The 27,774-nt window shown below is 40.6% G+C and overlaps 1 protein-coding gene and 1 long non-coding RNA gene across 4 annotated transcripts in view; one reads left to right on the top strand and one right to left on the bottom strand.

The window, feature by feature from the left end:
* Window positions 1–10,806: 10,806 nt before the first annotated feature.
* Window positions 10,807–27,770, bottom strand: LOC133264766 (uncharacterized). 2 transcript variants are annotated; one of them, XR_009741763.1, is made up of 3 exons: window positions 27,565–27,770; window positions 22,442–22,536; window positions 10,807–11,022 (listed from the first exon to the last, which is right to left on the bottom strand). It is a non-coding gene; the product is annotated as an uncharacterized LOC133264766 (long non-coding RNA). The 2 variants fall into 2 exon arrangements; XR_009741762.1 differs by having other exon boundaries at window positions 10,807–11,038.
* Window positions 26,078–27,774, top strand: part of RERG (RAS like estrogen regulated growth inhibitor) — a 108,262-nt gene continuing 106,565 nt past the window's right edge. Inside the window, exon 1 of one of the 2 annotated variants that reach the window (XM_061444669.1) lies at window positions 26,078–26,228. The gene's annotated coding sequence lies outside the window, so the exon portion shown is untranslated. The remainder of the gene's footprint in view (window positions 26,229–27,774) is intronic. The other variant, XM_061444670.1, reaches the window with a different exon arrangement.

A 27,774-nucleotide genomic window follows, 5' to 3' on the forward strand; every position in this document is an offset into this window, starting at 1 on the left:
AAGTGAAGTGACTCGGAAAGGTCACAGTAGATTCAGTTGAAATATTTTGGCAAAAATACACACTTTTATCAGCTGATGTGATTCACAAATTTGTAGTAAATAAATGCAGTTATTTTCATGAAAAAAAAAAGAAAACCTCAAATGATTGAAAATATTTTACTACTTCAATTTGCTTTTCATTTGCCATCTTATATTTGTGTTTTGTTTGGAAGCAAGCTTAAACCTAAAGCGGCAAGCAATCCAACAGAGATCAGTACCAGTGAGAAACATTTTGATCCCTCTCCTTCTGCCTTTTGAGGATTTTGTTTTATGGAACTGACAATTTTCTTCCTTACTTTTCTAGGTCTCACAGGCAGTTAGTTACAGAAATGGGGGGGGGGGGGGGGGGGGAGGAAAAAAAGAAGAAAATAAAAATAAAAACATCCTGATTTTTCTGCGTACATAGATTTTAGCAAATACAGCTCCTGGTGCCAGACAGGACTCTCCCTGGCACTCCTGACTAAGTAATTACTTTCCTGACAGCCTTGGCATTTAACCTCATATTCTCAAATAATTTCTGAAGGTGATGGGATAAAATAAAGCCTTCTTTTAAAACCTATGCCACAGCTTTCCTATCTGATGCTCTACAAAAGCACATTCTCAGAACAAAAAGCCGAAGTCTTCTAACATTTCAGAGTGTGACATCACTTATTTACTGGTATCCTATATTTACTTCACACAAAGACTGTAATAGCTGACCTCCACAATATTCTGAAGTCAGCACTTTTCTGTTCTCAATATTTCATTTCCAGAACAATTTAGTGCTAGTGTTATTAGAAAATCCAGTTGGTGCAGTGTCACTCTTCAGAACTTGTATCACTGATCTGGTTCACTTCATGAATCTGTCCTGATGTGTAGCTGCAGGACCACAGCCAAAGACTCTTCTGGGGCAGGTTTATTAGTCTGAGCACCACACTTCTCAAAAAATGGCTAAGCTGCATTCAGGGCCACGTTGGAAATACGCGCTGCCTGAGATCTCTGCTAGCTTGGATAACTCTATACCAGCCTCCAGCTGACCAAGAAAATGTGTCTGGGGTTGGTAGGTCCTCCCTCAGATAAGGTAGTGCGGCTGCAGATGTTCATCCATGTGAATAAAGTTGTGGGTCCATATTGATGTCTATCAGCAACAAATAAATCAGCTTTAATTACATGAATCAAATGCTCTCATTTAACATGTAGGCGTGTACTAACAAAATTGCGTGTGTTAGGCAGATGCAATTTAGCCTCACTTCATATGCTGTAACTTTCGATTTCAAAGAAGTTCTTTATTAAAATAGAAGACATTGTGGACAAAACTCTATTACATGAAGAATTCCTGCTGGGAAAATTCTCCAAATATAATGCATTTCTCTGAAGCATTTTGAAACATCAGGGAGATCCTGGAAAGGTTTTCTAATTCTGTTTTGATTCCACTGGCTCCTATAAACAATACATTTCCTGTATACTTGACACTTGTCATTAAAGAATCCCTGTTCTTCCTGAGTTTTCATTACAATTAATCCTCTTTCAAGTAAATCACTGCGGGCCAGATGTCCTCAGAAAAGCTTAAAAACATTAAAATGCATCCTACCCTTCCTTTCCCTTTTATGATCTGCATTCATTTTGACAAGGCTGGGGATTTATGGCCAACGGGGGTTTACATATCACAATTCACAGGATGCAGCAGAAGTAAAACCCTAAGCAGAGGCTGAAGGAACAGCATGGGCCCGTTTGCTTCTCCTTGGCCTACCATGGTGGTTCTAGGCTTTGCATCTTTTTAGTGAGCATGAGCACAGCCATGGCCTTCCAAGGAGGAAGAGAAAGAGAAATGAATAGAATTAAGAAATTTCAGGAGCACAATTCTAAAGCACCCAACTAATAGGAACATACCAACATACACCTGCAAATGATACAGCCAACATAAATCTGATGTTTTTACTCTGAAATCAGGCAAGAAATATTTCAAGTCCCACAGAGAATCAAATGTCATGAAGGTTAAACAATAAGAAAGCATTGAAAAAGGAAGACTAAATAATTCTGAGGCCCTCAGAAACTTTAGAAGGAGGGTTTAAAATTTGTTTATTTTGCCCCACATGCTTACATTCCAGAACAAATACATGAAGTATATGATTTTCACAGCACATTGCAATGGATAGGTTAGGCAGCAGCAATTTCAGTCAGCATACAAGCTCTATGTGAGCAATGATGTTTTCAAAAAATCTTCAAGCTTCTGAAGATGGAGACATCCAGTATTAGATCCACTTGTATTAAAATATAATTTTGGAAGTCTAATTCATCTCTTCTTGCACAGCAGACCCTCCTTTCGCATCACCATCTGCATCTGGAAGAAGAGAAAAAATATGTCCACTCCTAATTAATAATTCTCAAATACATATTGTATATTATTACAAGACTTTCATCTAAAAATAATAATAAAGGACTTGGAAGTCGTGTAGAACATTTACAAGAGTGAGAGCAATAGGACAAGAGGAAATGGCCTCAAGTTGTGCCAGGGGAGGTTTAGATTGGATACTAGGTAAATATTGTTCACCAAAAGTGTTGTCAAGCATTGGAAGAGGCTGCTGAGGGATGTGCTTGAGTACTAAATACTTGGAAGTATTTAAAAGACATGTAGATGCATGCACAATCAGTGATAACGCAGCCTAATGGCAATAATTTGTACATATGTTTTGCTGTTTCATCCATAAGTTATAGAAGACTTCATGGTCATTTGCCAAGTGGGTGATAACAGTATCTGGGTGTGGATCAAATTATATTGGCTTCTAATCTTTGTTATTTCACTATTAGTTTGAGAAGAAATGAAAGTCACTTTAAATGGAGATGAGAGGACAGGTAAAGGAAAAGAAAGGAAGAACTATGTGGCATCCTGCGTATAAAGTATGTTTTTCTCTGTGAGAAGCAAACATGGTGCTCTCCAAAGCCTGAGGAGCTAATGCTGATGTAACCAGTGCAGCTTCCACCCTTTGCATTCTGATTCCCTCTAATCTGGCAGGTCACAGGCAGAACTGGCCTAGAAAGAGACCCAGTAGTTGGACAAATCAACTGGGGATAGATACCAGGAACAGTTGGAAGCATGAGAACAACCCCAATTCTGCCACTCCTTGGACTACACAGCAGATACCTTATCATCCATAGGACAGAATATGACAAATTCATACTTTAATTTTTCCCAGAAAATCAATTTGTTTGTAATACTTCAGGATCTCTTTAGGGTTGTTTTCATAGTGCTCACTAACAGAGACAGCATCAGCCACCTTCCCACCTCATCTTTTCTCACACCCGCATCTCTCCTGCTGCAGCTGACCACTCATCGTTTTGCATCCAGGCAACATGTTCTGCAAGCTTTCCATCTGCTTCCTTTGTTCTTTCCAGAAGAAAAACATGGTCAATAAAATGCTTGCCAAGTAACACAGATTTTTATGCCAGATTCCAGACCTTCAGCTGAAAGAAGTCAGCACAGATCCAGTGAAACCAACACATTACATGCATTTACTAATTTCTCTGCACACCCCATGAAGGTAAGGTACCCTCCTGAAAAGTACCAGGACACTATATATTATACTGTACACCTTTTACAGTGATCCCAGCCAAATGTGGTGCACCTGCAGAAATGGAACAATATCAAATTCAGTGCTGCTCATTTCTTGGAATCTTTAAATACATCATCCACCTCTTACTTTGGCTTCTTTGTATGTCCAAACCCATACATAATAGGTCCAGTATATATAAATTTTGTGTTTGCTTACCACTGTAGTATTTTCTTTTCTTTTATAATTATTTTATTTCCCTATTCATTCTTGCATTCCATTCATAAGAATGAAGGCATAGAAATAATGTATGTACTACAGTAGATTATTATATTGAATAAAACTATGAAGTAACAGAAATATTTATTTTAAATCTGTTCTAAATACAATACCATTGAAGAAACAAATATATCTGCTAAATTCATGCTATGATGAAATGTGGGTTCCACTTTAATATAATTTTTAACTGGTGACTTCACTCAAACAGAGACCTGTCAGTAACTGTCAAATTCTCTTCTGGTGTAGCTCACCTGAAGCCAAAATTCCCTGCAAGTATGACTCAGGGAAGTCAACGGAGCTACTGAGAATCTGACATGAGAGTGGTGTGCGACTCCAAATACTTAGCTAAAACGGCAAAGAGAAATTTAGGTCACCAACACTGTTTCCTGACCTAAGGGAGGAACTGGAGATTAAAGATTACCCTCTCCTAGACTGGTGAAACTCGGGTTTTACAAGAAGAGTGTTTTAATTACCAGTGTTTCATTACAGCTTGTGTTTGATGCACATCTGAGCCCCCAGGCTGTACAGGGCACACTCCCTCCTACAATTCAGGCATGTGCTCCTGCGCCCCGGCCCGGGCAGCTCTGCGGTGGTTCCTCCAGATCCTCTCCAAGGCCACCCGCAGGTGGCAATGTTGGATCGCTTTTTAAGGATTTCGTAACATCGTGGCCCGAAGATAGATCGCAATTGTCTTCCCATGGCTCGTGTTTTCTATTTCTTTGATTGCTTCTTGCTTATTTTTATCCTACGCTAGGCACCCATAATAAGACACATTCGGTGTTAAATTAATTTCAAATTTTCTAATACTTGTTATTTTTCTATCACATTGCCCCTCATTTACAGGTTTCCTGAACATGTTTTCTGGCCTGATAAAGTTTTTGGAGTATGGAAGAGTTCGATTTCATGATTTTCTCTTTTCTCTGCTTTCTGTGGTCTGTACTTGGCCAACTTTGGAAGGCTCAAAGGAGATGGAATTAACACTCTTAAGTTCCATATGTTTAAGACTCCTTTAGGCCAAGGATTTATTCCAGAAGCCTTAATACATTAGGCACTGCTACAAGGAGGAAATAGTATACATAATTTCTCTTCCTTCTTTTTCTCCTCAGATGTGCAGCTGGTGGATACTAATTCCCCTAGACCTCCTTATCAACTCATAACATAGCATTGATCCCTGTTGAACAGCATATGGGTTTAGCCTTCTATATCATCATGCCAATCAAAGGTAAAGAAATTAAATTACAAATGCAGCAGTGTGACCATGGCATCTGTGTGCACACCTTATCACTCTATTCCTGATGATCCCACTCAGGGACTCCAGAATCTTTCGAGCCCACAGGCTGGGACAGAGGAAGTGCCAAGGTCAGTTTAGCTGGAATAATCCTCCTGCTTCTTCATCCAAAGCACATACACACGAAAATCAATTAAGAGGGTAATTGGGAAGTACAGGGCCACCTGCCCTTCTATGGATTAATGCTCTGGTGTGGCAGGGATGGGCAGTGCAGTGACATCTGCAAAGGATGGCGCACATATGTGGTTCACAGGGCTGGAAAGGCAGGCACAGGCACCTCAGGCATGCCCGTGGCTGGGACCTGATCACTAAAGGGGCATGCAGGAAGGTGGAAAGGCTGTTCTTCTTCCTCTAACAGTCTATAGGTGGGACTCTGAGGACAGCAGCAAGGAAAGATGACAACATTGTGGATTCCTGCAGAATTTTTGGCAGTGTATAGGAATGAGGAGTGCACAGCTGGGAGGTGGAAAGGAGCCTCTGCCAGTTGTAACCCCTCCACTGGAAACTGCAAAGATTGTGCATGCCATGGGACCCCAGCTCTCATGATCGGCTAGACGAGAGAAGGATATTTCCACCTTCTTCAGTGGAAGTGCTGGAGAGAAACCAGCACTCACAGCTTGTGATTACCACAGGGAGCAAAGGATTATTTTAAAACCTCTTAAACCCTTTTAAAATTCTCCTAAATCTAATATTACATGTGCAGTGAAGAGCACCAGCTTACAAATATTGCTAAGTTAATATGCGTATGCTGTGGGACTTGTAAGAAGATACAGTACATCTTTTGCATTTTGGCTACCTTAAAGCTATTTAAAGTGTCTGAAAGATACTATTTCTGGGCAGTCTCCCAGAGCCTTACCAGTGTACCTCTGTAAAGTCCACATCCAGCTCCAAATATGAAAAAATAAATAAAAATCAGTTATGTTTCCATATTTCACAGATTCAAAAGCTTTTGAGGAACAGAAGTAAGCCTCAGAAGGTGCTGGAAGCTGGGAGAAGAATAACTAATCACTTCTGAATTTAACTGTCAAATCCAAGAACCTAGTTACAGTAGGATTGTTCTGTTGGCAATGGAGAGAACTACAATTCTGGGGGGAAATTCAGATGTTAAACTTTCTACAAGGACTGTATTACAGCTGAACAGTGACGCTTCTAACTCAAGCATCTCAGGTAGCAGGAATTCCTGCTTCCTCAGTTCTTTTTACTCTGTTTCTGTAGAGAAACAATCACTTATCTTCTGTGATTCTTTTTCATTAATTTGCATCAACTTAAGAAAAGCAGTACAGAAGCACTAATAACTAGACTAGTAACCACAAATCACAGATCAGGAAAGAAACCTCAACACAAAACCATCACCATGTAGTTTATTTCAGATGTGGAAATTATACAATGTGAATATTGCTGTCCCATAGGAGAATACGCCAACATTTGAACTTTTGTTTCACACACTGTATAAGCAATAGGACTGTGATCAGGAAAAGAAACTTAACAGTAATCCCACTCTCAGAAATCCTCTGGAGAACTTGCTGCTGAGAAACTCTATCCTGAAGGCTGCCAGAAGCTCTAATCAGCTAATATATCAAAGCTCTGATGTAGTCTGCCTACTCCCCCGATCTCAGCAAGACATAAAAATAATTCTCATGGGTCAAACTACAAACCTAAGAATAAGCGAGAAAATATGCATTACTACACTCTGCAAGACTGTGAGTGATCAAGATGATGGCGATCAAGACAATGCTTTGATGCTGCATCCAATACATTCTCACATACATTTCAGATTCTGTGTCTCTTGAATTTAGCATCGGCACAGAAAGCCAGAGGTAAATGGAGGCATGGTGCTTACTTCCGTGCTTTATGCCAGGCAGGCATGCTCACATTTTTTGCCTTTGTTGGGATTCAAACAGGGTAAACGGTTGCTATAACAAAGGAGCTAATTTTTTTCATGGGGTGAAATGGTAAACTAGGTTTTTAGAGTCAGGAGACATTTCTTCCTCTTCCCATTACCAGGCTTGAAAAGGTCACACAGTACCAGCCAAGGAATCACTATCAGCATCAGGCTTAAGGAGTGCATGTGACTGTTGCTGTACAGCAACCAGCTCCTTCTCACTGGTTTTACACAGTTTCTCAGATGTGGAGAGGGATTATACCCCTGATTACACTTTCATTTTCATAAGTCCCTCTGAGTTAACTTTCTGAAAATACCATTATTCAGCTAACAGCAGAAAGAAACAAAATAGGACTACTCCCTGAAACATCACCTTTCTTTCTTTGTGTCTTGCGCAGAATGCATAACAATTTCAAACCTAAATGCCCAAGAGGGAACTAGCTTTCTTCTTAATGTGGAGTATATGATTAACCTCGGTTTTCCTGAAGCCATCAGAATACTGGAAAGCAGCCACTTCTGGAGCATTTGTACCCAAGTGCTTGAGGATCATCTCCCATCCAGAAAAAGTAACAGGTAACAGTCATAGGATGGTCTGTATGAATTCTTCAGTCTTCTTAGGCACTATAAACCCCCCCCCCCAGAATTCAAGATAAGTGCAGATGCCCTTCTTTAAGAAAGCTGCTAATGCTAAGGGCTCTAATGGGGTTTTGTGCGCGTTGTTTTTTGTTCTTATTGTTGTTGTTTCGGGGATTTCGGTTTGTTTGTTTTTTACCAGTGGCAGAATTTCCCTGTCAGGTGTTTACATCGAGACAGCGCCATTATCCCAAGTTGGATGCTGGTACTTGTACACAGGAAACATTACTTTCCTAAACAAGTAGCCAGCCCTACAACTTTCACTGGGGCTACTTTTAGAAAATATTATTGCTCACTTGAACTAAAGCAACCCTGGAATATCCTGTCTGAACATGTGGGACTGCAGGAGGCAATAGGTCAATAACCTTTGATGTATTTTACATAACAGATCAAATAGCTGTAAATTGTCCCTGAGGTGGCCAAGGTTAAGTTGGATAAGAGCAATGGCTGTGGTCATGCAGAGCTTCAAGACTCTGTTTCAAGTCCAGGCTTTTTGGAAGCCAGTGATAAAATACTGGAAAAAAAATGCAAAATGTTTCAGATAATTAGAACCATTTATTCAGTGGGAAAGAGCATAAACTGCATTTTCTTAAGGAAAAGCAAATGTAGAAAGACTACTACTAGCATGGTTGGACTCCAAAAGCACATCTTCCCTATTAAGGTTAGATGATTCCCATGTGGGTAGTAGACAAAAAGACTCTTGTTGGTCGTTTGCTATTTACGCTTATTTACTGCATATAATGAAGTGTGGCGTAAATGAAAATTAATTGGTATGCTGCAAAAGTTTTCTTAGTAGATATTTGTGTGGTCAAAGTCTTGTAGGGGGCTTGCAATAAAAGTTAATTCTGGGGCAACCTTTGCTTTGCATAATGAGAGCCTAAACGGCTGGAGGTCTATCTGAAATCTGGATGTAGCACTCCAGCAGCTTGAGGACCATCTGCAGTTACTTTCATTCATGTCTTCCTCTTAATCATCTTAAAGATTTAGCCAATATATCATCCAGTGGAAATGCTAAAATACCATGAGCCATAGATTCTGAATTAGCAATTCCTGCAACACATCAGTAATTTATATTTAGTTTATAGCAGCACTTTTAAAAGCATCTGTTTAGAAAGATGTCCAGTTTAGATTAAGACATAATGAGGCAGTCTTTTTAACTAATTTGAAAATTAGTTCAAATCTTTGTCCAAATACAAACGAAACTGAACATGAACACTTCCGGAGCACTGAGGAATTCAGTCACCTTCTTTATGCTGTTTCTCTTCCTCTACATGTGCTCATAACTAGAGACATCTCGGATGAAATCTAGATGTAAACTCTCTGGATCTGAATATCCTGTCTCAAATGGTACAAACCACAGTCCCAGATCCAAGCATCCAAGGCAAAAAAAAAAAAAAGACAATTGGATCCCAGTGCAAATCCTGGGAAGCTCAAGGAGTTCTAAACCAGCTCATTGTGAGCCAGCAAAGGGTGATCTCAGACTTGAAGCTGAGCTCTGACCCATATATGAGCTCTGGATTCCTGGGTTATTTGCACAAATCACTCCTTATAAAGCAAGTTTTTATCACATTTGGGTTAGAAAGGAGCATGCAGAATCCAAAACACAGCAGTCCCAGAGCAAGCACAAGGCATAACTGGCCCTGCAGGACACAGAACCTCTCATAGGCCAGTTATGGGAGGAGGCAGGACGGTCACTCTCCCACCCAGGAGCCATCTATATACATGTACCACTAAACTGACTGTGCACCTTCAAAACCGTGTAAACAGAAGAGTACTATATACCACTCAAATAACTAGACAAACAGTAGAGGTATTTATTTCAGAAGAAAGCCAAAAAATAACCTTTATATCCAGAGATCAAATGCGGCGGCATTCTTACATACTTCAATTATGGTTCTCACTTCTGACCTGACAAATTCAGATGAAAAATTTAACGGCAAAAAAGGGATTTTGCCACAGCAAAAATTTTCAGTTCTCAAAATTATGTGTTTCAAAACCTACCTAGAAATTATTTTAATTGAAAAAAAATTGTTGAAAGTGTTTGAATAATAGTTAAGGTATCTTCTTTTAGTAGGTTTTGCTACAGCTTCCCTACTAACCCTCACTGGATTTTAGCAACTCACTGGTACGCCCACAGCCAGCACCTTCTGTCTGTCTTGTAAGTTCAGCTCATTACCAGGCCTTATCACTTGGCCAAGATCATTTCTTTGAGGGTTCAGTCCTGCAAATTACTGATAGATACTCTGGCCCCAGCCTACAAAGTACTTGGGCAGACATTTGGCTTCAGTGAAACTGCTGATGGAGTTAGAGTTAAGACTTGAGTATTGTTTTGGATCAGGGCCAGAGTAGGTTTTTGGTTTCAGTATTAAGTCCTAAATCTCCCTGCAGAAGTGATTCAGTTCCTGTTCTTTTACTCATTGTTTTGTTTCTCTGAATTTCTTCATTTGCTTTTATCTTTTGGATGAAAACCAAGGCCTAAGGCCCGACTCACTCATACATTGCTGCTCTTTTACACAAGCATAATAACTTCAATGAAGTGTCTTAAATCTGAGAAAATGATTATATGGGTGAATGGATGTGTTTATGCACTGCTGGTTTCAGGCAGCTGGTCACTAGGGAAAAAAAGTCTTACTTTTTGTAGATCCTACTGTACAGTTGCATAAAATTATACAAAGTATAATTTTTCTCCCCTTTGTGATGAGGGATTAAAAAAACCCACAGGTTCTTTGGCAACAAGATAGGCACAGGCTCTTCCTGACAACAACCATAAACCAAGAGGGCTTGAAAAAAAAAAAACCAGGGCAAAGGAATTAAAGTCCATTAATATATTTCAGTAAGTTTTAGAGACCCACAAGGTTATGGGAGATGATAAACTTTTAGATGCAACAAGTCTTTCAAAAACATAAATTCACAATATTTCTGGCTAAATTCACTGGGTCAGAAATCTGTGGTATACTAGGGAATAAATTCTCATTCAAGTATGAGGTGTTGGAAAATTCTGTTTTCTATTACTCTAGTTGAATTCAAAACATGTCAGCCTTCACAGTGCTCTAGTCTTCAACTCACATGCATTCTTACCATGTTTCCTCAGATTAAAATTATCTGACACATATTTCTGAATAACATAATGTCCACAGGCTACTTACTCCATCTTGATGGGCAAAATCTGCTCTTTTCCTGCCTCCTCAAAAGGATGGAGAACAAGAGAAGGAGTCTCTTGATTTCCATGAAGTTTCTCTCCATAGCTCTGACAGCAACTCAGTCTGAACTTCACCATGTGGATTTGCAGCTCACAGCAATTATTGCAGTTAAATTGAGCAGTAGAAAGTTATCACATCTCATTGCAAAGCTGGTCAAAACTTGTCTCAGACAGGCTGTGTAATAGAAAAACTGCATAAGAAGCAAAGCAAATCCTTTCAGAGTCAATCATGATTTAGGGAAAGTGCATCATCTGACAAAACCTCCATTCTTTATCAGCTGAACTACATCTTGCCTAATCTAACAAACAACAAAAGCAGTTCAAGTTAGCTTTAAGACAAAATGATCCTAAGCACACTGTTCCTACTTCCATCTCAGTAGAAGTGCTATAATTTTAGATATCTTGTATTTTTGCTGTAAATACAAATTGCTTCTAATGTAGTAAATAATTCACTAATCTTGTTTTGCTTTAATGTGTTGGGCACTTAGCTGGTCTTTTTCAAAGGGTTACTACTTGACTATCCTACAAAAACCAAGTGGTTATTGTGCAAGTGCACAATATTTCTGTGAGAAAAGAATACTTCTGGTTGACGTCAATATAATTAAGGATTTTTACACTATCCTTCAAAAAAGAATCTGCTTTGGTGGAAGTTTATGATATTTATGACATATTAAGTCTTTGTAAACATTAATATAATCTTGTGCATATCACTCCTTCAGGGTGTATTTTAACAAAAACATATGCACTGACACAACCTCCAGCAAGAAAAGCAAGCTGAGCTGGCCACTGAATAGGTGTATTTTAAGAGTTAGTGAAATATGTCGAGAACATCTCATTGCAGATCAGTGGTACCCTGAATAATTCAGTCGTTTCCACTGTCAGCACAAGTCCCCAGTTTTAGGAACAAGGGGGCTACATTTATACTAATTTGTGGAAACATTAGAAGATACGCTTCATGTTGCTGCCAGGTGGCTCCCAGCTGCCTTTTTGTGGAAGTGAGGCAGACAGTGACTGCGGGTGCATGCTGGGGTCTCGCCTTGACTTGCATCAAAATACATCTGGACATGCACTTAGCCTGGAAACCTAAAAACTATTTCCAGGTTCCGGAGCCTGGGTGTAGCTTAATTTAAGCAGAAAGTAAAGAATGGATCCCTAAAGGTATTTAGAAGTGTTAATTTCTATTAGTGTTCTTTTAAGAACTATAACTAAATATCTGATTGTCCTCATGTCCCTTCCTACAGGTAAATGTTGCAGAACACTGCTGTGGCACCTTTACGAGTTGCAACTCCTTCAAAGAATGCTGCTGCCTTCCATAGCAACTGCAGTTCCCAAACTGGTTCAAATTGTCCCTCTGACATGGTTTAACCCCAGCTGGCAACTAAGTACCATGCAGCTGCTTGCTCGCTGCCAGCCCCCTCAGTGAGATGGTGAAGAGAATCAGAAAAAAGTAAAACCTGTGGGTTGAGATATGAACAGTTTATAATGGAAATAAAAGTAAAATATAATAACAACAACAATAGGAAAAAGAGGGAGAGGAGTAAAACCCAAGAAACCCAAATGATGCTCACCATTCACTGTCGGATACCCAGCCTGACCCAAGCAGTAATCAGTGGCTCCCATCCAACCTCCCTCAGATTATATACTGAGCAGAATGTTGTACGGTATGGAATACCCCTTTGGCTAGTTTGGGTCAGGTATCCTGTCTCTGCTTTTCCCAGCTTCTTGTGCCCCTCCTCAAAGACAAAGAATGAGAGACTGAAAAGTCCCTGATCGGGGTAAGCGCTACTTAACAACTACTTAAAACATCAATGTGTTATCAGCATTGTTCTCATAGTAAATCTAAAATGAAGCACTGTACCAGCTACTAAGAAAAATATTAACACTATCCCAGCTGAAACTGGGGCACTCTGTTTAGAAAGTATAGTATTATTACAGCCTTCTGTACAGATTCAGATCAAACACCTATTTTGTGTGCTGTTTACATACATTATATAAAAAAAAAAAAAGGCTAAAAGAACTTAGAATCATACAATAGTTGGGGTTGGAAAGGACCTTAAGATCATTTAGTTCCAACCCCCCTGCCATGGGCAGGGACACCTTAACGCTAAACCACATCACCCAAGGCTCTGTCCAACCTGGTCTTGAACACCGCCAGGGATGGAGCATTCACAACCTCCCTGGGAAAACCATTCCAATGCCTCACCACCCTAACAGGAAAAAATTTCCTTCTTATATCCAATCTAAATTTCTCCTGTTTAAGATTTAACCCGTTACCCCTTGTCCTATCACTACAGTCCCTAATGAAGAGTCCTTCCCCAGCATCCCTATAGCCCCCCTTCAGATACTGGAAGGCTGCTATGAGGTCTCCACGCAGCCTTCTCTTCTCCAGGCTGAACAGTCCCAACTTCCTCAGCCTGTCTTCACACGGGAGGTGCTCCAGTCCCCTGATCATCCTCATGGCCCTCCTCTGGACTTGTTCCAACAGTTCCATGTGCTTTTTATGTTGAGGACACCAGAATCGCACACAATACTCCAGGTGAGGTCTCACAAGAGCAGAGTAGAGGGGCAGGATCACCTCCTTTGACCTGCTGGTCACACTCCTTTTGATGCAGCCCAGGATAGGGTTGGCTTTCTGGGCTGCGAGCGCACACTGAAGCCGGCTCATGTTCATTTTCTCATCAACGAACACCCCCAAGTCCTTCTCTGCAGGGCTGCTCTGAATCTCTTCTCTGCCCAACCTGTAGCTGTGCCTGGGATTGCTCCGACCTAGGTGTAGGACCTTGCACTTGGCATGGTTAACTTGAACAATATTAAATGCCAGAATTAATCTATCCAAAAGGTTACTTACTTCACCTTCACTGCATGTATACTCAAGTGATACATTTCTTAATTATATGATGCAAACCATTATTTCTCCTTTGGAACACAGCCTTTTCCACCAAGCCTCACCCTGAAGGACTTTGCCATTGTTGCAGATAATCCACCTAACCAGCACATTCCTCCCACCAACATGTTCCCAAAGCTATTAAGACTAATTAACGCTATAAGTAACTAGCAAAACATGCCTACTGGCAAAGATCACTGCTTCAGGGATAGATTTCATAGTCCCTGCAAAAGTGAGCTCTAACCCACTGGCACCACTAAAGAGCAGTACCGCTGCAAAATACCTAAATCAAGGTCAAAATTCAGCCCACCTGTCATCAAAGCCAGGCTGCCTGCATGCTCATACGCCCGCCCTTTCCTAGATGAGCTGAGATGGTACAGTGGGACCCTCTCCCTTATTTCTGCCCCTTTTTATGAGCTGCACAAGGGATGGGGGAGGATGAGACTTACCGCTTTTGCAGGGGAAAATCTCCAGCAGGAACTCGTAGGCCCACGCAAGAGTCCCATAGTGAGAAAAACACCATGTACTCATGTTTGCAGTCATTAATATGAAGTAAAGAGAAGTTGGAAATCTGATGCACTATGAAGCCATACCACTAAAAGCTGTATGAGCTTTTGTTACTTGCCTTCAGAGAATCAATTTTCAGCACATTTCTGCAGTCTGTATATTCTCCTAATATTTGGAAAACATTGGACGTTTTACATTCTCAAAACTTTTAACACCGACATCCACGTCTCCAGAATAACTAAGGAGACAATGAATTAGGCCTCTTTCAACAATGGAGAGACAGACAACTTTGGACACATTTGTATTTACCTGTTTTGAAGGATCAGTGACTAAAAGGAAGAGCATGTCCTTACAGAATACCTGGTAATTGTTTTTCCAACTGAAAGAAGAACTAGTATATTGCTAGAGAAACAAGGAGCTTTAAGTCCAGCATGACTAGACTAAACTTTTTAGCTGTGGGTGAATCTTGGAAAGCAAAGTTTTTATTTGATGCCTATATTGTATAATTTCTGTGAATTGAGAATACTCCAGGCCACTCAGCTTCTATTACAAATCTGCTCATGGGTTTAGCAATTTATACTTTTCAAAGAGAAAGTGAAAAAAGAAAAAAACCCACCCTTTTATCCTAGGAAGCTACGCTACAATTATTTTTATTATTTACTTCATTTATAGGCTACTGAGTATCTTATAGCCTATAATTAGCCACTAGTGGAAAGTCTTCCTATGCATAAACAATGTCAGCCTTATGGCAATTAGTGCTATCTTTAGATAATCTATGAAAAACGTTTTTCCTACTCATGCCAGAAAATGAGACCTCATTTTTAATGATACAATGATCATTATCATTACAATCAACTCATGTAAGCATACAATCAACAAAAAATAAATAACTGCATTGAGATACATAAAATTCAACTCAGACCACAGAGTACTAGAATAATTCAGGTTGGACGCCACCTCAGCAGGTCACCTAGCTCAGCCTTCTGCTAAAAGCAGGCTCAGCACCGAACACAGACCTGGCTGCCCACAGCATTCTTCAGCTGTGTTTTAAAAGTTTGCAAGGACAGAGTCCACAACCTCTCTGAGTAGCCTTTTCTAAGTCTGAATGTCCTCAGCTTAAACATTTTCCCCCTTTATGTCAGCTGGAAACCCACAGCACCCATCCAAGTACTGACTTCTGGGATCTAACTCTGCTGAGCTCCAAGTTCAGACAAGCTCCAGAGTATTCAGGCGTATGTGACCACATAGGACGATGTTGAATAACTCATAAATTTGGTTGTCATCCTTACACTAGGATGTGCTAATGTCTATACTCTTCCAAATTTAGTATATGCATGCTAAAATAAGCCACAATCAAAGCAGTCACTTTACCTGCTCTGTAATCCCCTAATCTGTACCTGTATCACCTAACCATGGGCTAACAGACCATAGATATTGTGCCTTATTTAGTCCATGACAAAAAAAGAAGATAAAAGTTATGATTCCTTTCTAAAACAATGAGTGCATAGGTGAATTCTACCACCCAATAGACTAGGTATCTAGAAATGAGAATATCCTTTCTGCATTTCAGTGATTGTTACAGTCATTGCAGAAAAACCTTAGATGTAGGACCTTGGATTTAATGGTGGTGCTTAAATGTGAATATTGTTGTCTGAGACCAAGTGCACCAAGCAGAAAGGCTTTTAGTAAATATAATTCAAACATAGTCACTGAAACCCTATTATAAACAAGCTTTTCCAACCCTTTTTTTCAGATATCCCCAATTCATTGCACTTGATTAACAAAGCTTTTCAGAGTTAGGTATTAAATCAGGCAGACAGGATCTGAAGATTCTTCACCCCACTTCCTTTTGGAAATGCTCTCTTAGCTACTGCTGTTGGCCTAAATAACAGAATGAAAGCATTTCTTGTAGTTTGGTTACAGAGCTCCAATGGTGTTCTGCTACAGTCTCAGCAGTTTGAGATGCAACACCAACAGATTACAAAGAAGCCATTAATGGTCTAGTCTTTTGTTTTTTCCTGCGTATTAAACGAAAACATCCAAAGAGCTTTGGTAAGACCCCTATCTCAAAAACTATTTCCTGTGCCAGGAGCCTTACACCACCCACAGTATGCAATGATCATTTTCCAATCAATTTGAGTTCATATGTAACAACCATTTGTGGTTGATGTAGCCATTAATAAACAGTTCTACAAGCCTGCATCCCTACATGCTTTCTCCTTACATTGCACATGAGTGGAAAGACAGCTGGGGGAGTCATAAGTCTTAACAGGCAAAGGGATTACTTCCAAGAAATTAATTTTACACAGGGAGGCTAAACATCTTTGCTCCCTTTGAAAGCAGTGATTAGGAGATGCTGCTCTTAAGAATTATATGACCCAGAAGTCAAGCTCTGCAGGTATTCTGAGTTACCTGGAGGACTCCTTCATTTTCCTCACTGGCAGCATACTGGCACTCAAACAGATGAGTTCCTAAAATAAAAGCCCTCCAAAATCATGAATCCATATCCCCAGTTTTGGTTTAGGTTTACAGGGTAGAACTTTTGCAATGATTCTTTCTTCTTTTTAGTTTGAGGTATACATTTTTTTAACATATTAAATTTTTTTCAAGCTGAATTATACATAGAAAGCAAGATTTAATGAACAAACACATTGCTAGGGTTAGTTTTCTCTCCAAATTTTTGATCACTTAATACAACCTTCCAATTTGTCATGTGAAAAATGAAAAAGATCAGGAACACTATTAAAAATGTATGATGAATGTTCAACACTTGGCACAAATCAAAGAAAGGAGAGATAAATTTGCACTCCATTAGGGAAATTTCTATGCATAACCACTGTTATCTTAAGAGCTCAGTGTATTTCTTCCATATAGTTGGTCTAACAGTGTTTTGATAGTTCAAAGCTGCATCTACATGGCATTTCTCTAATTGTGATTCAGAAGTAGCTTGCAAGCAATTAGTTTCTTTCAATTTCTTGGTACTGTCAGTAACCAGTAACTTAATCGGGGTTTTAACACAGGAGAAGGGCTATGAAAAGTAGGTTGCTTTCTGTCTTGGAAGGCAAACATTTTCACATTGGACTATTTTCAGAGGTTATTTTTAGTTTGGCTGGGTAGTTAGAGTTTTGGTGCTTGCGAGAGTAATACAAATCAAGGAAGAAGGTGGCTTAATGATGCAGATGGCACAGGGCCATGGAATGCACATGCTGCCTGACTTAAAAAAGACATAAAAATGCATTCCTCTCACCATGGCACCCCCAGAAAACCTAAAAGGGAAAATAATCTTTGTTTCATTCAGCCTAAGAATTCAAATCTCTAAATACAGACTGCTAGTTTGTGCCTTTCAAGAGGTGCCACCCTGAAACCCACGTTAAATAGCTGTGTGCATCTGGAGGCGGTTGTTTTACTGAAAGACTTGTAGTTGCCAGTGGGTTTAGTACTGAAGACAATAGTGGACCTCCTTAAAAAACAAGCTCTCTCTCCTATTCAGGCTCTAGAGAAAGAGCAATCAAGCTCTTTATGTAGCTGCAGGTGATGATGGTCACTACCTCAGTCTTATAACAAAGCCAGGCAGATCTTAGTTCACAGTTACAGTGGTTAGGCTGTCTTTTTATTTATTCTTATTGTAAAAGCCAGAGGAAGACAAAGCCAGAAGCTGAGACAAAGTGACAGTTTCATGTGTGAGAAGGTCTTCAGGAATGACACATACGAAGCTTTCCAGAAGGTGTCTATGTGGTCCTGAAAAGAAACAATTGTCAGTAGACCAAAACTGTATGCAAGGTTGTTCCATAAATATATGTATTTTTTTATATGTTTCTCATCTTCTGTGATAACAAGAATGACAGTCACAGAGCTGCCTGGTAAGGCACATATGTAGAATATGAATGCCAGGTTTTGAACTCCTGGAGAAAAGTCCTGTGGGGCAGTCACTTCTTGAGAAATATACTTTATAGAGATGGATCTGCAGAACAAAACCTTCAAGACTTTATCTGGAAATAGGACTTATTTGACCAATAGAAAATGGCTCTGTTTGAACTACTCAACTAAAATCACTTTACAATTAGTGGGGGAGAAAAAAAAAAAGGAAGAAAAAGAATTCACTAGACTCAATGTATCTCACCAAAATAGTCATTTTGACTATAAAATGATGCCTGTGACCAACCTCCAGCTATATTATATGAGAAGGGCTGCTGGAAGTAGATTATTGTAGTAAGTTGTTAGGTTGTATTGAAACACTGGAGCCTCCAAGATGCCTTTAGAGAAGGAGATGATGAACTGCCTGTTAGAGGTAACTCTGTGTACTGCAGAAAGTTAGATCAGTAGCTTAGACTTGATGTATATTAAATGGCTAAAGGTAAATGAAATAATCTTCCCACCCATAGCTGTTTTTAAGAGGATACCATTAATAGAATGGAGACAATAGCTGTAGACACTGTCCACAGCTAGGGATACTTTTTCCCACTTTCCAGTAATAGACTTGCTGCATATGATCACGCTGTATTCAGGCTGTGTCTCAGCCTGTTGTCTGAATCATGAGAGGTTACAATAAACAGTAATCTGCAATTTTAAAACCAACAGAAAACTTGCTCCAATGCACTTATATGGCTAAGAGTAAATGCAGAGCACTGTGAACATGTAGACATCACATGGAAGGGGGATGGTATGAGCTACCTCAATTTGACTGCTTGCTCCCTTGAAAACACCTAATATGGAACTACTATTTACAAAATACTGGATCATGGTTCTCTGAACATCAAACTGGTATGAGATACATCAGCATCCACTAATTAAATCACTCAGAAGATGAATACTAATTCAATTAACAGTGATTTTAGACGAGTGGTGTTTTCAAAAGCAAAACAATTCTGGGTGCCTGATTTTTAGAAAATGTGCTTATGAATTCTTCAGAAATATCATGACCTCTTAAAGAGTTCCCAAACAGACACTGAAAAATTTGGAACAACTATCTTCTAACATTTTTTACCAAAACTTTTAGGTAAGAAAATTATGAACGCTATGTTAGTACTAATATTTACAAGCATTTATGCTATGTTTGTCAAAGTTACTTTACTGGAAAAAGACACACCACCATTCACTGATTTGTGCATGATACTTCCAAATCCTCTGACATCTCCTTGTTTTGTTTCAAGGACAGCAATGAGTTGTTGTTTTGGTGTTTCAGCCTAGATATGGAACACGATGGAAAAATCGTTAATCTTTCTTTCCTTGCTACAAGGACTCCAGATTACCTCTGCTCTTAAACAGATGTAAACAGAAATCATCTTGACTGTGGAAAAAGCACTGGTCTTTGTATTTAAGAACCTCAGTTTAGAATAAGTTTAACCAACACCAGCCAAACTGTTGTGAAATTCTTATAACTAATCTATTTCACTTGACGTATTCTTCCTCAGTGCCCATTCGCTTTGTGCTTGTACACATTAAATGACTGAACTACAATCTTGTGCAATGTTAGAGAAAATGTGCAATTTCATTCTTGAGGCAGAAGACTTGAGTAACAAATGAAAAAAACAATGTGCCACTGTACGGAATGTTCTTTAAACATGCAGGGATATTGCAGCTACAGTCATTGCTCTAAATTATGAGTTTCCTGTAGGTATTCTTTTTCCTGGATAGAGCCAAAACAAAATGAAATTAAACTAATTTTAAGTATTAGCTTTAAGTATTTCAAAATGTGACATTTATTATTTTAATCTTTTGTCTGACTCAAGCTCAAAACATGCAATGAAGTTTTTAAAGACATTATTATTATACCATACTAATAAAGGGGATAGTGCAGGTATTAGTGGATTGTGTTCCTTAAGGAGTACTCTTAATTGTATTCCTGCTATTCCACTATCAGTGGATACTGGAATAATGAGCAGCTTAAATAAGCTAGCTACTGCTTGGTTAGTAAATCTCCGTAATAATGTTACACTGTTTTCCATGGGATTTATGTTTATATGAAAACAGGAAGCCTAAGTAAAGAACTAATCTTAGGTATTTCTTTCCTCTTTTAATTGCTGCTGTTTTACTAAATCCTTTGAGCTTTGCCTATAGGTGAACAGGGAGTCTGTGGAAATCTAATGTGTGCTTAAAAGATTTCTGAAATTCTGGCATTACTAGTTGCTTTTTAAAATACGTTCTTTCAGGATTTCTCTGCTGGACAGGGTGATGTGCTGAGAAATTTGGGTTTACAACAAGCATCGGCTTGATAACATTGCCCTCTATTTTCTTGGAGGGTATTTCTGATGGCTCTCATTCTGTCCTAATAAAATTTTATATTGGTTTGATAATCACTCATTTACAAATGGTGCCTAAAGATCTTTGTTGCTGACTGAAGCTTAGATCACAAAAATTTTGACAAGAAATATGATAACAATAATCAGTATACAAAAGCTAGACTGATTAGCAATAATGATTTCCAGACATGGAGAGATTATCTACTAGCACCATCACCTCATGTCCTGCAACCACAGAGCAGCACAGAAATACTCAGCATCTGAGCTCCAACTAGCTCCCTTAACACTGAAAGACCTTATTTCCTTCACCAGCCGTGCAGTCTGAGGCTGCTTGAATTCCTTCATTGCCTTATACATAAATCAAACTCACAGCACTGTACCCTGCCCAAAAATACCATACTGCTTTGAGGAAGAGTGCTATCATTTTATCACCCAGTGTTTTCCTAAAAGGGAGTAAATATTCTTTGTGGCAGGGATTGCCACATTTTTTTTCATCCTAGACACAGGGCTGCAGGATTAGCCCTTTCAGCTGTGTCTATTTCTTCTCTCTGACAGCATTGCGTACCCCATCCTGCCACCTGGCTGTGCCCACTATTCCCACAGTACTTTGCTGTACATGTTATCAGGCCATTTTAGAAAGGACACAGGTTGATGTGTCTGCTATTTTCCATAGTCACATTCCCACAAAGCAGCATATTGTCAACTACTGCAAGGCCAGGCAGACATGGTCTATGCTAAGGAATATGCCACAGTCAAGACTTCCCTTGCAGTGTAACCATGACCTTTTCTAAACCCTATCCCTGAGAATGGACTTTCATCTGAAGGGCTTAGATAGGAAGCAAGTCTGGTTTTCATCAGGCATGGATAAAGGTTCCTCTCTGAAAACCACTATAAATTACCTCTCTCCTTGATACAAGTACAGAACTGTTTTATACAACATGAAACAGCCCCAGTGATAGAAATGGAATAATACATAATATAATGAATATATCACACTTAAACATGTACTGTGGTCACCAGGCACTCTCCTTGGAAGGGCATTCCCTGCTAAAGCCACTGGTTGGCTTCAGAATGGAAGATGAAAATGTGGCTTCCTGCCTTTCTGGGCATGCCATGACAAATGGCATTACAGTGTGCTGAAAGTAGATGTACCTCAGTCTCACCTCTGTGAACAGGCCTGTATTTGTTACATCCTACGTCTAGACATCCTCCTAAGTCCTAGCAGTCATTCAGTTTCTTGAAGATATCAACAACGGCAGCAATTTCCCCTTCCCATTCTCTTGATTAAACAGAGGGAAGGAGGTAGAAAGAAGATGAGAGACATAAAACTCCAGATGTTGTCAACACCAATATCTAGTTCCACCAGAGAATTTGAACACTGAAGCAATGATGAATTACAGTGGGGTCCCTATGGCAATCCGGATTGCAATTATAATACCATTGAGAAAGAATAAGGGCTAGCATTCATTAAAATGATTAGCAAACAAATTTATGACAATTTCCACTGGTCCTTTCAAAGAACATGAATACATCTGTAAGAAATTAGGATGACACATCAGTGTAACTCATTCATTAGTAAAGTCTGGTATTGCACATTTGTTGCAAAATTTGTTGCAACTGTTACCAGGTTTTTTTTTTCAATTCTATAACTGTACTTTATTAGAACCATAACACAAATATCTCTAGATATTTGTATAGAGGAGTACTAGTTAGTCTGCAGACTATTATGTAGGTGATTTAGTTATCAATCCAAACTTACTTTGGAGTAGAAACAGAACCTCTTCAGTTTTAAAGCAAGTAGGTATTTAACCATTCTGAGAGAGTTACAGCCACCCTGCCTTCTTTTAGGGTTATAGGGAGATTAATTTTACATTAACAAAAACCTATTAAAGGATCTCTGTGATCTGTGTAAGTGTGGAGGGAGAAATAAGAATACCAGAAAAGCAAACCCAGTAGTAACATACCAAACAGAGATGGAGTCAGTGCAGTCACTGCTGTCTTCCTGTAAGTGTGGAGTCACAGCTTGACCATTTTTAAAAGCACACTGTCAGGACACAACCTAATAAATGGCACAGGTGAGAAGAAACACAAATTAGCAGAATTTATTCATTTTAACTTAGGCAATACGAAGAGTATCCATTAGCCATGAGTAATAAAACATGAGTTTATGCTTTGCTAGTCTACTTAGCAATTGTTCTTACTGAATTGTGCTTCTCCGCTTTGCACATATAGCGCTATTAAATATACCTGATAAAAATCTTGCTAATGCAAGAAACCAAAGCTGTGTATTTACATGTCTCTGTGCAAATGCACCAAATGCTGACCGAGACAGAAGGCCTGCTTTAGTTCATAGCACAGAGGCATTTGCATGTGTGAGATCCACCAGATGCTGTGAAAAGCATCCCATGTCCATCTCCACTGCCCTGTTTTGGCACCTTGTGAAGCCAAATGGAACAAAATGTTGAAGCAGGCAACTGCAGGCAACTCCACAGCCCACCTTCAAGTGATACGAATAATGGGGAAGCTGTAGCTTCTTTAGCCACTCTGTTAAGACTGTCCATGTAAAGTTCAACACAAACAGATATTTGCAGGATTGTGGTCTTATTTACTACATTAGAAATAAATGCTTCTTAAGTAACAAAGCCTGCATCTCAAAAATATGTATTTGATTTGTTTTCTATACAGTGAGGAAAAAGTTGAGAGAAACAGAAGTTATAAACCCTTAGCATACACTCAAGAAAACCCATTGTTATAAACTCAGTGTTTCATGAGCAATGGGAGAAAATATGAGAAAATGCACTATTAATTTAAAACAGCAATACTTCATATTGAATACAAACCAAAATAACAGCAAAGTTCCTCCATAATTTAATGACAAAGTTGCAAATTTTTTTACGGCACTAGATTAGCATAACTGAACAGATTTATGTACATTGCTGAGAGCCAACACAAAAACATTTGGAAAATATTCTGTGAAAATGAAGAAAACAATCCTAATGTTTCCCTGTGAACCTTTAGTAATAGCTACAAATATTTGTGTTAACATTTTATTTATTTGGTATTTTTTCTACTTGTTATTAAATATCATCTTGGGAGATGTGCTGGAAGGAAGGGTGAAAAAGTAAACCAAGTCACTGCTGGGTTGCTGTTTAAGGCAAGGATCCAGCTCTGACCAAGTGTGCTCTGCTCTACAGCAATACTTGCTGCTGCTCTTCTGCAGCATCAGCAAAGACAGTAGTAATGAGCTCAATAAGCCCTTCCTTACTGTAGGAATTGTACAAGAGGAATCTGTTTCCTCTCCAAGTCATGATCTGCTCTACAGTTTTTAGACACTTGGACCCAGTTTACCCAAAGGTGTTCAGAAGATGAAATGACACTCCTTTCCAAAGGATTCAGAGGCTCTTAAGTGACCTTCTGAAATCAGGTTTCTGTCCTCTTGCCCTCTCTCATGAGTCTTATCAACCCCCATGCCTGAATGTTGTTCTGGAAGCTGTTGAAACTTGCAAAATCTCATGGGATTTCCAGCTTGTGGGGAAGAAGGAAATCCACATCTTCAGCATTCCTTTCCTGTTCATATGTCTTCTTCATGTGTTAGCTGTCAGGCCTGCAGTGTCACACCGGTCCTCTCTCCCACCTTTGAGGAAGCAAATGCCATTGGCTTGCACAACAGAAACACCTCCAGAAAATACACCATAAGCATACAGAGTGAAAATGTTAAGCCAGTAGTAAGGGTTTGATGATAAACAGGTAGCATCTCCAACTTGACAGCCCATCTGGGATCAGATCCCATGTACCTTCAGTTTTGCATCTCTATTCCCAAATTTTTAGAAGATGGAAGGCAGTTAGTAACATGATGATCTTCATAGGGAAATACCTTGATCTCAGAAGCCCACGAGCACATTTTAGGATCAGCACAAGCGGCAAAACCACTGAGAGAATGTGACATCAGCTCCAAATACCAACAAACCACAGCTTGTGACAAAGCAAGGTAGTCCTTGGTCTACAGGACTAAAACTTAACACCTTCAAAACCCATTTTACATAGGAAAGAAAACCCAAACTCATCAACATTATGTATGAGAAGTACAGCAAGTAGACAGAGAGCAAATGACAAATGAAGCAGTCCTGGACCAGGGTCTGAACCATCTGAACCATCTGAAATCTTTGCCTGTGTTCATGATCAGTGTTTACTAAGTTCGTATGCCCTGGCACCAGTAAGAGACTTCAGCAGAAACTGACTGCACAGTCACTAGGTTTTTTAATGTTTCATACGTTATCTGCTGCTTTGGAAAAGCCAGTTACTGTATTTAATTTGACAGCCCCATGCAGAGTGAGTTCCACAGACACAAAACAAACGTCAAGCCTTGAGACTAACACACATTTCCCCAGATGCAAAAAAGACGCTCACCAGTTGCTCTCTTAGGGGGATGGAAAAAACTAATCCCTCTAAATTATGTAAACCAGAGATTGAAGGCTTAAGGCCTCAGCATTACTTTTAACAAGTAAAGCATCAACCACACTACTGCTTTCACATCTGCCTTCTAATATTTTTATCCTTTGAATGATGTGCAGTACAACTATTTTAAGATCTGCTCCAGAGTGCCCGCAGCTGGCACAGTGTGGAGGGAATGATTGGTAGGCGCTCATCTGTCCACAGGACTGCCACCCTACCCCCTGAATGGTTATTGTGCTCTTGTAAAGAGACTTGGATTATGGAAGATCCTTTCTGATCCAACCATTATTTAATTTTGCATTGAGAAAGACAGTGAGGGGAGAGCTTTTTCTTTTACTCATCTTGTATCTCATTCAGATCTGGGCTGGAAGAGAAACAGAGGAAGAACAACCAGTGAACTTCAAGTGCTTTCCAGCTCTGATTCACATCTGTTGCTAATGTATCTTTACATTGCTGGGTAGTTTAATAAACACGGAACGAAGAGTTGTCTGGTGAATTCTGTCCCAGCATTTCAGAACTTGATCCCTGGTTGTGACACTAGCCTCTTGGAGGGCATGATGTAATTACACAGTTCGCTTTCCCCATTTGCAGATTGAAATAACAATGCTTTCCTTCACCATAAGCCATGATAGCATGCAGGGAGGAAGAGTGCTGTGTAAAAGGTTGGTGCTACTGGAAAGCGGTTTGATGAGGCACAAACCTTGCTTTGCTGATAGGCTTGTCAGGACGGGGAGATACTTGCTGGCTCCGCGGAGAGTTACACAGGGTGCTACTGCTGAGCAGCACCAAGCAAGTAAGAGGGAGGGAAAGTGAGTGCTTGAGACGTGGAAAGTGGAGCAAACTTGGCCGGGCCGGCTAGCCAGGGCTCAGTCAAACTTCAAGCGTGGGAACAGCAGCCGTTGACCCACATAATTAAAGGCTGCGTTACCGTCAAACACGCCGAATGACAGGGCTGCGCTCGCTGCCCGCGCAGACCGTGCCGGGCACCGGGTGACTCTGGCAGAGGTCTACAGCGATGGGCCGGCTCCACCACGCCCGCCCCTCCCCGTCCCGCCTGGCCCAGCGCAGCTGGGACCCGCACGCCAGCGACGCACCGTGCTGAGCCCGGCGGCCCGCAGGGGGCGCCGCAGTGCCGCGCGGCGGCGAGGGGCGCTGCGGGTGCGGGGGGGCGGAGGGAGCCGGGCGGCCTCTCCGCATTGTGCGGCCGCGCCGCTGCCAGGAGCTCGTGTGCGCCTGGGGACGGGCCGCGCCTCCACCGCCGAGCGTGGCGCCTCCGCGCTGCTGGCTGCGCGCAAGGAGGTGAGAGCGTGGGTGCTGTGCGCGGGTGCGGCGAGGAGCGTGAGTGGGAAAATGCGGTGCGGGGGGCACGGTGTCCCGTGCGCTCGGGGCCGGGCGTGCCGCGGAGCGATGGTGCCCGGAGCAGCGGGGGCTACCCTGCGCCGGGCGGGCGGCACCTGCCGGGGAGTAGAGGCCCCCCGAAGTTACGGGATGGGCGGTGATGAATGCGTATCCACATAGACTTACTTGTAGAGGGTACCAACCGGCGAGGGGCGGGCAGGGTACCGGCAGGAGACCGGCAGCTTTCGTGGGAGGGGAACGCTGGTGCTCCCTCCCATCCACCTACCCCGCTAGGTGATACAGCTGCAGCTCCGGACGCGCTCTGCGTTTCCAACTGTTCGTGCAAAGTGAGCGCGGTCTGGTACTTACAGTTAGGCAAAATCAGGACCATGAAGACATCAGAGGTGTATTGGGACCCTCCTCTATGTAAGATGTCTTTACTCTTTGCAAGTTTGTTGGTTTTTTGTTTTGTGGTTTTTGGTTGTTTTTTTTTTTGTTTTTTTTTTTTTTTAAGTAGGCAAAAGCTTTAAGCTTTTATCTCAAGAAATACTTGAAATGCATTTTGGTGTAGAGTGGGTAATCTTAACACAGAGAGCTTCCTACGGCACTGTTAGAATTTACGTCTGAAGAGGACAACAGCAGACCTTCATTGCAGGTTGTATTCAAAAGTAGAGTTCTGCCTTGTTTTAAAGGGAGAATAAATTTTTGATGTTTTAGTCAGGGCTGAAGGATCAGCACTATCATCACAGTTGTAATTTTTTCACCCAAGTCCTTAAAGCATTCTACAATGACAAGTACTCTTACATATTTTTACTGTCCAGGTTAGAGAAATCAAGGATATGAAGTGTCAGATGACTTGCTCAAGGTCATGCAGCAAAACTATGAATATAGATAATTCCATGTGGTCCATTAAAAGTGTATTACCAGAAATTCCGGCATCCTTTTTCTAACCCCACGCTTTGCCAAATGTTTGTGTATGAGCTGAGGCAGCTTAAACAAGGAGCAGTAAAGAACATCTGGGTACAGATTTGTTTAGCAGGATGAGTAAGGTATAAGTGCTTAGAGGTTTTTTCTGCAACTGCAGCTGAGTAACTGAAACCTTTCTGGACAAGGAGGGCTTGAGGAAAGATCATCTATCTGCAGGCACTATTAGTGAGTGCTCACGGCTTTTAAAGACATTCAACAAAAGCTAATTCATTGGAGTTGAGGCAAATACAGTAAATATCAGCAATTGCTGCTGAAAGAGAAAGAACAAGTAAAGAACCTTGGGAGGCAGATACTTCAGACTGTTAAGTACCTGTTTCAGAATTACAGTGCCAGTGGGAAACAGACAGCAAGCGCTTGAAAGCTGAAGGTGGGTTTTGCATGAACAGTGCCAAATGTGTCAGTGGTGTTACAGCAACATTTAAAGCGGGAATGTAGCATCACTTATCGTGACTGTTTAAAAAGGATGTGTGTGTGAGGGAGAGCCTGGCTCCTTGCAGCTCCATCCTCGTGGTGTTCTTCT

Source organism: Pezoporus flaviventris, unplaced genomic scaffold, assembly GCF_033815535.1.
Source record: "Pezoporus flaviventris isolate CSIRO_AGI_PZ_B2104156 unplaced genomic scaffold, CSIRO_AGI_Pfla_v1 ptg000002l, whole genome shotgun sequence".
In the NCBI taxonomy this organism is placed as follows: Eukaryota; Metazoa; Chordata; class Aves; order Psittaciformes; family Psittacidae; genus Pezoporus; species Pezoporus flaviventris.